The 17,424-nt window shown below is 41.3% G+C and overlaps 1 protein-coding gene and 1 long non-coding RNA gene across 10 annotated transcripts in view; both read right to left on the bottom strand.

Annotated features, from left to right (window-relative positions):
* LNPK (lunapark, ER junction formation factor) overlaps nt 1-899 on the bottom strand; it is a 44,308-nt gene extending 43,409 nt beyond the window's left edge. For 4 of the 9 annotated variants that reach the window (XM_075756572.1, XM_075756581.1, XM_075756579.1 and 1 more), the window contains exon 1: nt 771-880. The gene's annotated coding sequence lies outside the window, so the exon portion shown is untranslated. Of the gene's footprint in view, nt 1-718; nt 738-770 lie in introns of those variants that run through there. The other 5 variants (XM_075756580.1, XM_075756573.1, XM_075756578.1 and 2 more) reach the window with 5 other exon arrangements.
* Nucleotides 900-5,013: 4,114 nt separating this feature from the next.
* Nucleotides 5,014-15,762, bottom strand: LOC142602348 (uncharacterized). Its single transcript, XR_012836076.1, has 3 exons — nt 15,607-15,762; nt 15,284-15,346; nt 5,014-5,351 (listed from the first exon to the last, which is right to left on the bottom strand). It is a non-coding gene; the product is annotated as an uncharacterized LOC142602348 (long non-coding RNA).
* Nucleotides 15,763-17,424: the final 1,662 nt, after the last annotated feature.

Genomic DNA, 17,424 nt, shown 5'->3' with positions numbered 1-17,424 from the left:
CAGAGTGACCATAAAAAGTTTCCCCAGCTGTGAGCGCCATGGACGAGGAAACAAGCCAAAAAAACAAAACCAGGCGCATCACCCACCACCCACTGCCAGCCCGCCCCACCACCTCTCAGGTAAAACAGGACAGTGAATTTTGTTCATTTTAAACGTCGTTTTCAGCTCTTTCTGTTCGGAAGCATCCTATGGAGGACCTCCGCTTTGTAAAGCCTTAATTCAAAAGGCGAACCAGTTCCCACACCGGCTCCAAAGCGATGGAGCAAGGAGGGGGTGGGTCAGGCGGTACTTTTGAAGCCCAGGCTTTTCGGAGCCTGCGATAGCGGCCACCAGTAAGCCCGGGGAGCGAGCCCCAGGGCCCGCGGAGGGGGGAAGGCGGCGGCAGAGGTCAGCTCCGGCGCCCGGCACTGCCTTTCCGACCAGCCGCCCGGTCAGCCGAGAACAGCCCGCGGCTCCGCCGCCCCCCTGCTCCCGGGCGGGTGGGGAAGGCGCCTGCTGCCCCCTCCCCGCAGCCGGGGGTCTCCTCTTCCGAGGCTGCGCCCCGCCGCCGCCTCGCTTCCCCGGGGCCACCCGGCTGCCCGCGGTGAGGCGGAGCGGGGGCACCGGCCGCCCGCCCTGGTTTGCTGTGGCCCCCAGAGACGCGGGCCCCGAGCCGAATCACAGGCAGCGCCGGGAGCCCTCCTCCCGCCGCCTCGCCCACGGCGGAGCCAGTCCCTACCGCGGAGTCGCTCGGGGCCGGGCCGGGCCGCTCCTCCCCCGCCAGCACGTACCTGCCGCGGGCCGGGCCGCGCATCCCGCCGCCACCGCCCGCCGAAGGAGGGACCCAGCACTGCAGCGGCGCTCCCATCAAGCCCCGCGCGGCGCCGGCAGCCAATCAGCGCCTGGGTGCCGCTGAGCGCGCCGGAACGGGGGCGGGGCCGGGGGTTGTGTGGGGCGCGGGCCGCGGCTGAGGCGCGGCCGGTGCGGTCGGTGCTGGGGGCCCGGGCGGGGGGGGGGGCTGTTCCCAGCCGAGTCGAGGCGGACAGGTGTCGGAGGCGGTCACCGCCGTCCAGCCGCCGGCGGGGCTGGGGAGGCCGAGCCTGTCCTCCTCCGGCTCTGGTACTTCCTTACAGAAAAAAGAGTGTTTAAGCACTAAAGCCTAGGGACACGGAGTCGCACTGCCGTGTGGGGGTTTGCAGCAGCCTCCTGGCAGGCCCGTGTGCCGGCAAAGGACCCCTGTGGCCGGTGCGTTTCCCCCGCGGCTGGGTCCCAGAAGAAGGCTGCTCTGCTGCCTGTCCCCTTGGTCCGGCAGGCAGCCACTGAGCTGGCTTGGAGAGAAGCAGCGCTTTGTGTTCCCTTAATTTACATTGCTGTCATAACGGTGCCCTCTCTGCTGGTGCTCTGCCAGTTTTCTTCTGTGGTGTCCACCCTTGGCTGACACCCGTCATCACTTCTCCCATGCCGAGAGAACTGAGGAACAGAGAATACTTGCTCTGTTTGCACTTTCTCACAAGGTCTCAGTGCCCTGCTCAGGATCTTACCACTATGGCTACGCAAGTGGGAGCACGTGCACATGTGTGGCAGAGTCCTTCAGGGCACACTGAAGTAGAAATCGCTATGCAGGAGCTGTATGCCTCCAGCTGACCCTGCACTGTTGAACTCGAATGTAAGAGTGCATCGTAACGCAGCCCGTAAGCGTTGTGGGTTTCCCGGTTGTGGTGGCTTGACCATGGCTGGCAGCTAAACGCCCACACGGCCTCCTACTCGCTCCCCCTCAGCGGGATCGGGGAGAGAACAGGAAGAATGCTCATGGGTTGGGTTAAAAGGAGTTTAGTAAGTGAAGGAAAGAAAAAAAAAGTGGTGCAAAGGAAATAACCCACCACCTCCCACAAGCAGATTGATGCCCAGCCAGTCTCCAAGAAATTGTCCACCCTAGAAGGCAAACCCCACCTTCTTGTTCTGCTACCCCGGTTTTGTTGCTGAGCATGATGTCAGATGGTATGGAATATCCCTTTGGACAATTCAGGTCCACTGTCCTGGCTGCTTCTGCTCCCCAGCTCCTTGCCCACCTTCCACTCACTAAGGGAGCATAGCGTGAAAAAGAGAAAGCCTTGACACTGTGGAAGTACTGTTCAGCAGTGGCCAAAATATTGCTGTGTTATCGGTGCTGGTTTAGGCACAAAATCTAAAACACGGCAGCATACAGGCTGCTATGAAGAAAGTCAACTCCATCCCAGCCAGACCCAATACATCAATTTTAAAATAACTTAAATCCAAACAGAATAGGCAAGGCTTTTAGGGCAGGCAAGGACAAACAACATATCCCACCACCTTTTCAGGAACACAATCAGCTTCAAGCTTTAAGTAGTAGAACTGCTGAGTCTGATCATACGCCAGGAGTTCATTCTTAGTTTTGACATCGGGAAATAAAATATTTTCAGTTTCTGCCAGTGTTCAGAGTGAACTTTGCTGTTCTACATTATTAGCTAGTTCCAATATCAGCTAAGTAACAACTTTAGATGCAAATCATGGTCTAGAATGGGCTTCAAGTAAGTTCATTCAAGGCAAAAGCAAAGTAATAGCACTCAGTACAGAGCCACTGACTATACTAGAAATACTCTACTATCAGTTACAGAGGTCAAAGCTGTAACCTAGATCTACAGCTTTATTTTTCTCGTTGAGACCTAGGCTGTTCCTTCCTTTCCAAGTGGAAGAAGACTCGGTGACTGAGCCTTTCCTTCACTTCAGCTGGCACTCTAGAGCCACATCTGCTTAAATCCTTGTAGCCATGACTATCCCTCTGCTGAGAGGGTGTCTCCCTGTTTGGTTTCAGATGAAATACAGCTATAGTCCACTCCTGATTTTGATATTTCAATGTGGTGTGTTGCTGGAGAAAAGCTGATTTAAATCTTCATCTTCAAGCTAGCATTTTCAAGCAGACCAACATCTTTTTTTGGTGGTCTAGCATAGTATCCACTTAAAATAAACCCAAATAACGACAATACCATATTTAAAGGTTTTTTGAAATGCTATAGCCAATGCCGGCATCTCCAAGATCTTCTCCCCTTTTTTTTTCCAGAATTGTCATAAACTTTTTCAAGTTACCATAAAATCCATCCCTGATTCACGGCTGAACCAGAATTGTGAGGGAGATCCCTTGGGTGCTGTTATAGAACTGATTTTTATGCAGGCCTCCTCTATGAAGTTCTAATCACTGCTATACAATTATGAATCTATTCAACTGGTAGTTTTAAAAAGGTATTATTAGCTACCGCTATCAAACTTTACATGCAGATAAGTCTCTCAGCTTTCTGATGATAGCATGCAGCTACCTGTTTGCTTGAGAGCCAAGATCTACCTAAAAGAAGAAATGGTGCCCATGTAGCTGGTGAGGATAAAACCATAACTTCAATCAGCCTAAATTTTTCGTTAACCTGGTTCAAAACTGCCCCCTACAGAATATTTAAAATTCTAAATAAATTACTTTCAAAATCCTTATTAGTGGGATTGGTGTTTAACTTGATTCTGCATAACCACTCTAACAGCAGAGTACCTCTCCAGAATTTTCCCCATCATCATAGATAGCGTTTAGCAGTTTCGGTACCTCTATATGCAGAACACTGAACAATTACTAATCTACTTTTTTTTAAACTGTTTTGGTCTCACACACTAATACTGTTTTGCCTTCAACAAGAGTTTTCCCATGGCAACATTCATAACGCTCATATATGTTATGTATATATGTAGCCTAGTAGTCTGATTTATTTTTCTAAATAAATATATGATCCTATACATCCTTAGGAAAAAGCTATCCGGTTAGGAGAAGCTTAGCTTTGCTAATTTGTGTTTACTTGAGGTTTTTAATTAGGTTTCCAAAGTGTGGTCAGCATTCTCTTAAAGTAGACCCTTTTGGACTTCGCTGGCTAGTGAGGCCATGTAGTTTAACTCATTTAGATGCTGGGAAAATTTAGATGTTGAAACAGAGTCATTGTCTATATCGCAAATGGAGATGTGATTGCAGCAAACATGGAGGGTGCGTAGACAGCTTTACAAACACAAGCTCCGTCACCCATACCACTATTGACTATGGTCTGCATGTGCTGCCGTCTCACCATTTTTTTCACCGCACTGTTAGTCAATGCAGTTTGAGAATGAGGTGCTGCTGTATGCTGCATTGCTCAGACCAAAACTGGGGTACTCTGCCCCGGTTACTCTGGTTTGGTTAGCCGTTCTGTGCTCACTGCTGTACACCGCGGGGGATTCCGCAAGAGCACAGCTTCACTTCGGGCCCTGTGGGCATCGGTGATTACAGCAAGCCCGAGCTGTTAGGGACGCAGTCCAGGCGCTCCTCGCTGCGGCTCTGCTCTCCGCCTGCAAAGTTGCTCCATCGCCGCTGGTGGAATGGACTTGGTGTCGGCGTTGGGATTGCTGCAGCGTCCTTACATCCCATCCTGAGCTGAACGTACCGCAGCCGGTGTTGTTAGCGAAAGCCAAAACTACATCAAGCCAACGATGGATCGTGTTTCTCGGGGCATGGGCTCTGTTTCCTCTGCCTCTTGAACAGAATGAGTGTGTGCTGGCACTTAGTAAATGACGCATACATAGTAATTAACACACATTTGTGAATGTCCTGTGTAATTCAGCTTTGCTTAAAAAAAAAAAGTTAATAATATATTTGATAAAGCAATATAGGAACTTTTTTTTACCAATACAGGAAAATACGTATGTAATTAATAACCTCCTTGTGTGAGCGTATCTGTAGTAAAAGTTACATCAAACCTACACTTTACTCTTAACAGAAATTACTGCAATGACTCCAGACTACTTTCTTGTCTTGGTTATTTGCAAGTTTCAGTTAGGACTGAGACTGGGAAAAATCTAGAGAAAACTTTCCAGATTCCAAGGGACTGATGGAGCCCTCGTAGGGGGAACTGGTGAGCTAGAAAGAGTTCTGGCCTGAAGCCGTGAGGCTGATATAACATGAAGCTGCAAGAAAGGCTTAAAAATGAATTAACCAAATAAACTGTGTTTAATTCATGACATTTTAATCATTTCAGAGCATACAAAAAGGGTGGCATTCCCAAGGCGGGGTGATTTTAATGCTATGTTTTGGCATGATGTGCTTTGGAAATGTGCTCTGAAACAGCAGCACTGAGGAAGATATCATAGCTTTGATTTATTTTTTATATGCGATAGCATATGCTTCTTTTGATGTTCTGATCCCACTGTAGTATTTGCAGTGTCAGATGTCTGTATTCTTACAGCTGACTCTTGCTACCTGAGCTGTTTGGCATTTCATCATGTAGGGCATTTCAGTGCTCCAGCATTTTCAGGAAGTCCTTTGCAGCTGACTCTTCCTGATAAATGATTACCTGAAAAAGAAATACATAATCCATCAGGTCAAAAGATATATATATAAAAATATAAAAAGATATAAAATATATATATATAAATATATATATAAAAAATATAAAAAGATATATATATAAAAATCTTTTAACAGTCGCATAAAATCATCAGAAAAAGCCAAGATCAACTTCTATATTCCATAAATTATTCTTGTTGTGATTAAGACATTTGCTTTTGATTATTATTATTAATACTATTATTATTACTTACTATTATTTACTGTTGCTTTTGCTATCACTATCACTGTCACTGTTGTTATTGCTATTACTATGTAGCTATGACTATTACTTAGTAGTAGTACGATTATTACTATCATTGTTTTGCTGATTATTATTCTGTGGCAAAAATGTAAACATGTAAAAAAACCCCAAACCTTTTAGTGTCTTAAAGCTTTTTGTTGATACCCTAGAGTGTGAACTTTTCCATACTTGAAAGACCAAGTTTAAAGCAGGAATGGCAGCCTCATCTTCATTTGAGTGCTATAAATCTCTGACAGTATGTTTAGGCACATGCTTAAACTTTGGATTATTTTTGTGGCACAGTGAATCGGGAAAGTGATTTCTCATAAAACACTGGAATGGATGTGTTTGTCCTATCATTAAGATCTCATGAACAAACAGAAGAAGCCTAGTGTGAAATCGTCACATGAGAAGCGGAAAGATGGTTCCGCCTCTATTTGAGATAAGTTGTGCTTCAAATCATGTATGAAGTTTTAGAAGCAGTTATTATACACATGTAAGTACATTCCCTTCCCTGATGGTCATGACTTCAAGCTTCTGACTCTTTAATGTTTATAATGAGCAATATATGTTTATAGTTAGAAAAATGACTGTATAAACAATAACTCAATGTTCTGTAAAAAACCATACTAAATCAATTTTCCCTAGTCTCCAAATGAAAGCATGATTATTCTCACTAAAAGTATTTGAGCTGTACTAATACCTAAGTCAGCTATATTATTTTTGCTTCCTGGAGCAGTTTGCTCTTTAAACAAATTAGGGTTCTGATTCAACAGGATTCCTCCTCTTTAATAAACACATAAGTACATCCTTAAATTTTATTAACATCTATTTCCTCAAAGCTAAATAAAATAAAGAATGTTTTCCAATAGCCTTTTTAATATGGTTGTGCCTACTGGGCAAAGTGGGAACTAACCCAACAAAACGAGGGCCAAATTATGAAGTAATTTGAATGAAACTCCCGTTGACCTTAAGAGGATTTTTACTTGATTAAGAATAATGGAATTTGGAACCAAGTAAATGTGATTCAAGGGGCGAATGAGAACGTGCTGTTCTTACTGCAGCGAGCCTCCCTTCCCGGGCGCCGCGTGTGTGTGCGGAGCACAGGGAAGTGCGGGAAGGGTACCCCGGTTCTGTTCAACCTGACTGCGTTTTAGTGCTTTCTTATTAGTCAAGCTGGAGGAGACAGGCAATGAGAAGGAAAGTTCTAATTAGCACATATATTTTGCTTTTGATAACCGCTCAGAGTGGTAGATAGAACATTACCTACGTTAAATGCATTTCATACATACTCCTGATTGTTACAAGAGCTTACTTTAATGAAGTATTAAATTTACGTATAAAATTGTTTTTAGCAAAGTACCAAGAATTGGGTCTGCTAATAAGCTTTGTTCTGGTTGGAAACCAAACGGAACCGTGGAGTCCCAGAATGCCAGAAATAGGACAATAAATATTTTTGGCACAGTTTCAAAGGTGCATAATGCCAGACATAGACATGTAAAAATAATGGCAAGCTCTACAAAGATTATAAAAGAAATAAAATCACAGTTCGTAATTCATATAATCATGTTAAATAGCAGGCTTATAAACCAATTCATATAATAAAATCCACATGTAAAAGTATCTGTGATTTCATTCAGTTAAAGATGACAAATATTAGAGCTCCCCTTGAAAGCAAATACATCTTGCAAGCTGAAGGACAATGAACAGTTGCTTTGTGTTCATGTTTAGTGGTAGAACCTCTGTTAGTCTTTTCACACACATGATTTTCAAATAACTCTTCAAAGAATGTGAAATTCAAAAGCATTCAGAATTTCAGAACATATTTCAGCTACTGAGTATCCTTTACTACAACTATTACTGCTTCAAGTTTTGATAATTTAAGATAATTTAAGATCTGAATGTACAGTCCCTTCACATGCAAGACTCCCAGTCAACGTGATTTTCTCATAGTATGTCATATTAGTAAACGTCTGAAACAGAGCTTGAATGAATTCTATTAGAAGGATGCAAAAAAATACTCCCTTTCTTAAAATAAAGCTATTTCATTAAATACTTATAGAGGGTGGACAAAAACCAGAATTTCTGCTGTAAGCACGCTGATGACTTCAAACGATAGGATTCAAGATCATTCCAAGCCTGCTTTGGCTACATAGAGGTGCTTAGGTAAAATTAATGTGTCTTGAATTCTAAAAGCACATTTGAGAACTGCTATTTCGGAGCAGTGAGTTGGGTTTCTATTGCACATTTTTGGGGTACTCTCCATGTTCCAGTCATAAACTGACCCATAATCAAGCAATCAACCAGTGAAAAGCAAGGCCAATTATGAAGCTGTAATAAGTCAAAGGTAAAGTGCAGATGGATTGGGGGGGGAGAGAAAAATTTGAAATAAAACTTCATTTTTTTGAGGCAAAATAAGAATAAAATGTGCTAGAAACGCTTAATTTCCAGCACAGGTAGCAGATCCAACTGAGTCCTATTGAGAATAAAGGAGGTTACCGGGAAATAGAAATAGCATGTAGTGAAGTCTAGGAGTTTTGCTTTAGGGTAAAATATATATTTTTGTTATGTCTGAGTTATTTTATTAAGTAATATACATTTATCAATACTAGATCAGTTCTTTCATGCCAGAAAAGCAGAAAAAAATACTATAACACATTTTATGCCTGTTGGTGATTTTAGTTCTTTATGAAGGATTGTTGTTTTACATATTCATTTAATTATCTTCACTTTACGACAGATGGATGCTAATCCCAAACAAGGTAACCTAATGTACAATGAAAACTTACTTATTCTCATTTTGCTAACTGCCTGTCTTAGCAATTTGTTCTTCGAAACATCACAACCTCTCTTATTTTTCATGAAAGATCTATCACCGTAGTGCACTGAGAAGATCAGTGAAAAATAACGATATTTGGCACGTTGCTAGTAAGCCAGTATTGCCTTATTGATGGCCCACCTGCCGTTTGTTTCTTTCCCTCTATTTAAGATGTAAACAGTTTGGTGCTGTCTCCATTTTACGCTTGATTGACTCGTGGCTAGCAAATTGGGTCCTGGGATTCCTGGAAACTTCCACAGTGCAACTGTGCATCTCCTGTTCTGTAGTGTACGAAATGGTACCTCTCTGACACATGTTTTGACAAAGCATAAGCTTTCCTGTTTGGTTTGTTTGCTTACTCTTTGATTTACCAAGAAAACTTACAGAACGGTTTTGTGGGTGCAGGTGAGATACTGCGGGGGATCTGGTTTTCAGAAAGTACTGATTGTCTGAACTTTGAAAATCAAGTCTCTTTAAAATGTCTTGGGCTTGGCATCCAAGAGCAGAGGAATCCATCCAAACTTGTTAGGGATTTTTTTAATCTTGACCTATGCATCATCCTATTTTTTCAGAAAATAACTTCTGACGTATGCAAATTACTTTCCCTTTTTGTTGTAATATAACTAAAAATTAACAGTAAAAATAAATCAGTACGTTATTGCTGAGAAAAGTGCAGGCACCACACATATTTCTAACAATCTATAAATGCATTCCTACAAACTTGTTTATTGGATAAGTCTGGCCATAAATTGGCCAGGACACAGAACTTTATATAAAAAGAGCAGAACATTGAACAAAAACATTATAAATCTGCAGTATTAGTTTTAAAGTAAAGTAACCACAAACTCCTAAACATGTATCCCAAAACTCACAATCTTTATAATGAAAGGAAAAGACCACATCATATAACTGTCTTAGCCAGGCAATTCGGCATTTAACTTGTTTATTTTTCAGTTAAACAAAATCCAAATATCTCTGGGGAAGACAATGCTAATAACAAACATAACCACATAAGCTTTGTATATGAAATTCAATTTTAGCTTTAGTAGGGCCTGTCAAATTGGAAATTGTAGTAAAAAGCCAATAAACCTTAATCAAATTCTATCACACAGAGAGATTGGGCATTTTGTTTTTACCCAGTTTGCTCCAGAATTTCTGGTCTGATCCTGAGTCCCGAAATACTTACATATTCCTTTGATATTATTCTTAGCTTTGCAAGTAATTTACCATACTTTTTAATAAGGAAATTCCATCTTAATAGAAGAAATCCTGCTTAATGAGCACATTTGAGAAAGCGAAGAGTATTTGCCTTTTGATTTTCTGGTGATGTTAAGAATTTTCTTGAGTAGATGATTCCCTCCTGGTAGAACTGCTGTGGATTTCCCTAAGAGCAGGAACAGCCTGCTCATGGAGCAGCCACCTGCAACCTGCTGATTTTAATGCTCTCCTGAAGACACTTCTTTAGCATTGCTTTCAAAAGTATGTGCGTTGACATCTATTTGTTAAAATTAATTCATACAGATCTAAAATAGTTCCTTGCTTCTTCACACTGTGCTAAACTGCTTTTATTCCACTGACGTCATCTTTTGTTCTTTAACATATGCTTTCCTTAATGTAGAATTTACATCTTCTCTATTCATTGAGCGTTGGATGAAATTAGACCCTAATCCTTCATCAGAGTCTAAGTGGGATATTTTAGCTGCATGATCCCCCAAAACTTTATTAGGGTTCTGCACAGTTGTAGAACGTACATAATGCAGGACTGAGACCTGATTCCCTTCTGTGACACAAATCTCCTTCATTACGTGGCAATTTTAATCTGTTCTTTCTACTCTTGCTCGTCCCAAAGTTTGCAGACTAGCAGAGTTGCAAGACAGCGTGGTTTTTTATTTATCATTGCTGCTGTATTACCTGAGCAGGTCCAGGAGATTGTTCTGTTCCTCTAATTTTATAACACCCATACCTTCGAAAGTGTCAGCTTGTGTTGGGTGCCATAGTGGTGAAATCCCACAGATTCTGACTTTTAAGGATGAGTGGGCTACATAAAGCATTGAGGGGAGGCAGTTAGAACTGAAAATGTTAAGCATGTAAAAAATGGTAGTCTTGTCTGCTCTGAAGTCTTCCCTGGGCACTCAAATGTCTCCTCACTATCTCATTGCTTTACTAAAAGGCTTTTTCAGTTATTAACTTGAGTCACACTACACTACGTACATTTGCACGTTTTGAGCTAAATTCTGTCTTCAGATGAACTCTTTGGCTTCAGCGGAATTTTGCACAAGGCCATCTACATCCTCTGTGCTAGAGAAAGCTTCTGTCTTGATTAAAATCATGGAAAAAGCCTTCATAAGGTTCCAAAAAGTCCGTGAAGGCAAGAGCTAGCAGCGCCCTCATGCTTTGCCCCAGATCTCAAAGAGGAGAAAGGGCACTTCACTGGTGCTCGTGACTGTGACAGCACTCATGGCACACGTATAAAATATTTTCATTTGCTAAAGGGTCTGTGTCTCGACCACTTGCAGATCCACCAACCAACAGTTCCTTCAGCTCATATCGCATGACCCAGAAAGTCATTTCACCTGACCATGAAAGCAGACAGCAGAATAGGAGGAACAGAGGTGGGAACCCCTCCATCCACAGCCTCAAAAGCACCCCGGTGCCATCGGACCCGTGCCACTTATCACCCACTTTGGGCCTGAGCTGGACTTGCCCTGTTGTGATCAAACAGTATGAGGGAGACGTTCATCCCCTGTACACGGCCAAAACCACACGTCTCCATTTCAGAAGCGGGTGTGTTATGAGGGGTTGATATCTGGCTCATCGTATTTTTAAAATCTTTGTCTCTGAAATGAGAATTCAACGATCCGCCCAGCTGCATGCAATTAGGAGCAGCAGCTCGGCATAACAGGGCGAGGAACTTTTAATGGGTGTTTACAGGTTGAAAGCATCAACCTCTCTTTTAAATGAAAGAAGCCGTAGAAGGAATAGTAAGCGCTAAAAGATAATTCAGAGTGCGCTGGAAGAAGAGTGTTCATTATCCTTGAAGCTTCAAAATGCCAGGCCTTCAGAAGACCTCTGTGTTCCAGTATCACCAATAAGGAAAGTGGGAAACTACTTTTAAAAATCTTACTCTGAGGGGGAAAAAAAAGACAAAAAAAAAAAAGGAAAGGAAAAAAAGATGCATTAGCATGTTTTAGCTGCTTGGAAGGTTAAAAACATTCCAGCAAAAGGGTCTAGATTGAGGTATGCGAGGCAAAAACAAATATTTCTCCATAAAATGTCAACACTAGCATAAAGAGAAATACTTAGTAGGCTTAAGGTGGGAATTTAGGGAATAGTATTTTTGCTTTTTTTAACAGGAAATACTGTTTAGGCGTTTTATATAGGGGGTTCTGCATTTGTGAAGGGATAATTTGCTCTAAAATATGTGGGCAACCAGCCTAAATTCTCTAATTGAGTAGTTTGCTTATAACCCCAGGCCATTAGGTGAATGTAAACTATTACAGGCTTAGTAAGAAAAGAGTCCCATTAGGATTTTTGTATTTGTATGTGGTTGTGGGTTAGTGTGACTGTTTCCAAAATGATGGATTAATGAAAAGGTCTTTTTTTCTGAGTTTTCAAATACCTGCTTTGAAATAGCCAAACTCAAATTAAGCTGAAGAGTTCTTTTTTTCTATCAAAAAAATACCAGATCAGGGCTTAACTGTTAGTTCCAGCGCGAGTTATCTAGGATAAATCACAGGTATGTTTGCAATCTTTACAAAATAAATATTCCTGCAGAAATACCTAATTGAGTTTTTCTCCTTAATTTTAAGTGCCGGCTATTAGTGCAATAAGAAGCGTCCTCCATCCTATGAGAAAACGACAGTCTTTTTGGAAGTGTAAGTATTTAGCCTTCATGCTTTGTACACATACTTCAATTGCTAATGATAAGATGTCACACAGGCTGCTTGTAGACTCCTCTTTTTACAAGGAAGGAGACAACTTTATGCGCAGCTTCTTTTCTGCTGCTAGTATTAAATCTTGTACTTTTCACTACGTAATACATCTCTCAGTTGAATGGTCTATTGCTTGTCCTGTTCCCAGGCAAACTTTAGCCTATCACATTTTATTTTACATGGACACTGTATGTACATAATATGGTCTTATATTAAGAAGAGAAAACATAGCTTTAATTAAAAGTGATGGGAATAAATGACCTTCATTAGAACACATTAGAAGTCAGCCCTAAATTCACTGATCACTTCTAGCATCCAGCCTCCTTCCCACAAAACCTGAGAACCAAAAGTTATGAGGAAATCCAAAGTCTACGAAATGAGAAAAGTCCTGTAACAGCTTTGGTGCAGAAGGTGGTAAAGAACAAGCACTTGTGTCAACGGTGCCTAAACTCCAAGGGAGAAGTGTGACCGCAGAGGCAAGCGGTTCTCCAGACGAAGTGAGGGAGGGGTGCAAGCGTAGCTCAGCATCCCTTGGACCCTGGAAAATATTCACCTGGCGAAAGAAATGCCAGATCTGAAGGCTAAGACAGTTTTTACGTGAATTGACAAGTTTATCAATATAATAAGGACTGGAAGGATTAAGAGAAGCAGAGACCAGAACATTTTGCATCCATGCCAAATAAAACTGAAGCAAAACATTGGAAGCTACAAACTTGCAACATACAAATAATCTAGTTGCTCAGGGAATTAGAGGGAATAACCCCAAGAGCAGCTTCCTATATAATTAAGAAACTATGCAGAGGGAATTTATTAAAAATAGAATGGTCACATGGCTTATTCTGTTTCTCTTATAATGTCAAAAGATTGTAAGTTGTCAATGTTTTCCCATTATATCAGCAATATAAGGGATTTTGTTCATTAAGTAATAGATCCCTATTTTGAGGATTTAGCAAAGTTAAAAGCATTGCAAATCCAACAAAATAAAGCACAAATAAGAAGAAGAACATGAACACAGAATAAGCATAGAAATGCAGTCAGGAAGGAGCACTATGTACAATAGTAAATTGCTCTGGCTGTACCTAGAAGATCTGATGTATATGGAAAGGAAAACCAGTAAAAGTCAAAAATTTAGTGTAACAATCTGAACAGGTTATCAGGACAACCAAACATGCAGATTTCAGATTTTTTTTGAAAACTTAATCTTCTTGGCATCACAAACAAACCTACTTCCAACTCTCCTTCTCCCACCCAAAGTCCTCCATAGACATTCCCATGTCCTCATCCTTTCTGTCCCCTACTGCCTGCACAGAGACTGGGAACCTGGGAATTCAAGAGGAACATTGTCCCAGGTCTCAGTCCCATGGCCTGGACCCACATGATTCACAATTACAGCTACAGGCAATTGCAATAAAAGGGAAAAGAATATTCAAACCCCCTCTAAAAATTTATAGATGCAGTGCAGCGAGCACGGCTGCCATGCGGAGGTGGAACACCTTCACTGCAGATGGATCTTTAGAGAATTTGTTTACTAAGCCCTTACATATTGCCACGCAGGATGTGTGAAATAAGAGGCTTATTTATTGGACAAATTGGAAAAAAGCACATCCCTAACTTAAGGACAACTCCTCTTAAGTCGTTCGTCCAACAAGAAGCTTTAAGATTTGGGATTTATTTTTTACTTTGGGGAAAACAACATATTTTTCATTAATGTACTAGCTTAACTTCTGGTGCTAAGATTTTCAAACATTGGTCAAAGGCAGATACACAAGCATTTGGTGTGAACAGTGTAAGTCTGAATATGAGGGACAATGGACAATGAGGTCTTCTAGGAGGTGTTAGAAACCTTAGCTGTACAGAGTACTATTTGCAGTACTTAAAATGAAGATTAAAACTCATATGCAGACAGTTTGATGGCTGTAACTGTGCAAATGTAGGTGTTTTCCTGGAGTCATGAATTAATTTTCAGTTGTTCATTCGTGTTTCCTCTTCTGCCATCAGGTTCCCGGCAAGCTTAGCCTTCAGCACCACTGTAGGCTCCAGCTTTTGCCGTAGACCGATAGAGCTGGTGCTGTGGGTTGTATCTCCAAAGGAAATTAGAAACCAGCCCTGAACATGGAATATAAACTGAACATTGAACCCTGAACATAAAAACAAATGAAAGTTTTACTAACTTCATCAAACACTCTTGAATTTCCTGCAGTACAAAGAGGCCGTGCTGGTGCTGATAAAGGTTCTCTGCAAGAAGGCTGCTGCTCTGAGGAGTCTGAGATCCTCCTTAAGAGCCCTCACACTTTTCCCAGAAGAAAAAGCAGACTATGAACACTCAGCATTTTGCCTCCGGTGGTGTTTCTGAATTCCCCAGCTTCTGGTTCTTGCCACCCATCCGACCAACCGAGAAAAACAAGCTCTACAATGATAGAGAAATGTCTCCGTTTCCATACATGTGACGCAAATGTCTCTCTTACTCAGTTTCACTGCCATCACCTTTCCTATTCCCCACCTTGCCATACACAGCCTGGCTGTCTCTAAGGTCAGAAGTAAGACACTGCGGCCTTGAAAATATGGGACAGGAGGGGGATTTTGCAGATGTTCCAGTACCTGGGCAAATTCTCCTTGGCAGCATTCACATCCTCTCTTCTGTTTGCTCTCTTGACTGTCCTACTAGGAATGTTTGCAAAACAGGGGATTTGGAGTAAATATTGCAAAATACCTGCAGTCAGTGTACGTGTGAGGATCAGGTTTCATATGCAGATACCTGAAAATTTTCTAAGTGACATTAATTGCTCAAGAAGTGTGAATCAAATAGTTATAATCAATCAGCCTCGGAAAGTAAATATTACGAAGCAAAATATAATAGAGGCACCAGAGACTAAATTTTGTCAAGAAAATAAATGGATATTTATTACCTTCAGAAGTTTTATGAAGGAACTCCAGATGCTGAATACTTCTGAAAACTGAACCACTTCTCACTGTGGAAAGATGGAGTTAGTTGCCTTCAATCAAAATTGTTCTAATTTGCCCCATAGAATTTCTCAGTCAAGAGATTACTCACGACAAGCTAAAACCAAAAGAAGTGTCAGCTGTTAATAATTTTTCAGTCTAAGAAGAATTTGGCAAAGCAATGACATGGAAGGCGTGAAGATTCATGAACAAATTATTTTTTAATGAACCCTCCATTCTATTTCTACGGAATTCCAATTTATTTTTCCCCTGTTCAGCTTTTCCATACCGTCACAGGGGATGAGCTTCACCTCTTGTGCCAGTGGAGGAGCTCCTGGAGCAAAGCCGGTTTGCTGGTTCGGAATAGGCAGCCCAGCCTGGCTCTGCAGGAACATGCCCCGTGGTACGCACAGCCTTTTAGCAACTTGAGCTGCTCTTTAAGATGTGTCCCATCTGCCGCTGTCCATCCACGATCATGTTCCACTCTTAATCTCTTCTTAGACCTTTTGACTTTAAATCTTAATGTTATTGTAGCTTTAAACTGTTCTTTGCGATTATGTTTAGAGAACGATGAATTCACAAGAGGCTTGATTTTAAAAGTACAGGCTGGACATAAACCTTACCTACTATGTAGTTGTATCATGGATACAGGAACTGTATCTAGCTTAAACCCAGGGAAGAAAGCCCCAGGATCAAAGCCAGACTTTGTAGACATATTTAATTATGTATTACTGGTAAAGCAATAAAAGCTTACAATATGGGCTTTATTCACAAAAAGGACATTGTTTTGTCATGTTCTTCTTGTAAATTCCTTATGCATGACTCAAAGTGTCATTTTACATGAGATTCATAAAGACAAATGTCAGTTCTACATGGGTGTACCGATGTGTTACAGAGTTTAATCAAAAGCAAATGTGTATGTTGAAATCGTATGTGTCATTAAGAGCATTTCTGCCCATAAATTGGAACTCCTATTATGGTCAACAGCCTGAGCTCCCATGCAATAAAGCTGCGCTAGGCCTTCTGCATTTCCTGAAAAAGTATACCAAACCACTTCAAAATGCAGTTATTAAACACAATGTTCTCTAAGGGAACTATTATCTCAGGGAAGTACTTTGGGAAGAGTCTCCATACTTTGCATTCGTACTTCCATTTCAAGTACTGTCGGAGAAAAAGTCTTGAACAACATATGGCACTAGAGACCATCCTAAGAGAGTTCAGGTTTAGTCTTTATAAGAAAAATAAAGTTAAATCAGCTGGTGGGTCAGAAACTTCTGCTGAGAGAATTAGGAGGTATGCTATTGGGGAAAGAGTTGAAAGCCAGCAAGACGAGGACAGGGAGATGTTGAAGTGTTGTGAAGTAGAAGGCTGACAACATGCTGAATGGTCATTTTCGTAGCTATCGCAGCAAGGCATCGATGCATCACAACTGTGTTGGAAAAAATAACAGCAAGCTTGCTTTTAAGTGCTGCCCTATGGCAGTAGAAAATGCAAATAAACCAGAATCTTTAAAAAATATTAATTACGGTAACACTAATGGTCAAAGATGAACTTACAGGAAATAGAGATGCTGCAATAATTCTTCCTGTGGCATATTTAGTCTCCCAGCCTATTGTGACTTTGAACCATACATCACCTAATTTCAGTTAGCAATTAAACTCCCATGACCCAGAATTTACTGTTAAAGGGATAAGAGTAAGTAAATAATAATCAGATGAAGATTACCAGGAAGAAATCAGCACCTGAAAGACAAAAGGACCCACTACTTGTCTAGATTTGTAATGGATAGTTAGAAAATCTAAAAATATCACACAGAGAGCCAGGAAGCAAGCTGAACACATACATTCAGAAAGAAAAGGCAAGCACACATCACTGCTATTGTGTAAAATACTGTTTTGAACGTGCGCTCCACATGTGTCACTGGCATATGTTGACTCTGCAAATGAAACCAAGAGAAGTTCATCTGCTGTGAAAGAGATACCCGGGAAAAATCAACTAGTTTTAAAATGTTATTAATACTAACGAGCTGCATTTGATTCTTGGAAAGCAAAAAGCATTCAGACTTAGATTCTTAATTCTGATATACATCTTGGTTGATTCCACTATA

The sequence above is a fragment of the Balearica regulorum genome, chromosome 6, assembly GCF_011004875.1.
Source record: "Balearica regulorum gibbericeps isolate bBalReg1 chromosome 6, bBalReg1.pri, whole genome shotgun sequence".
Lineage (NCBI taxonomy): Eukaryota > Metazoa > Chordata > Aves > Gruiformes > Gruidae > Balearica > Balearica regulorum.
Note: the sequence above shows the minus strand (reverse complement) of the source record. Positions and strands in the feature narration are given on the sequence as shown.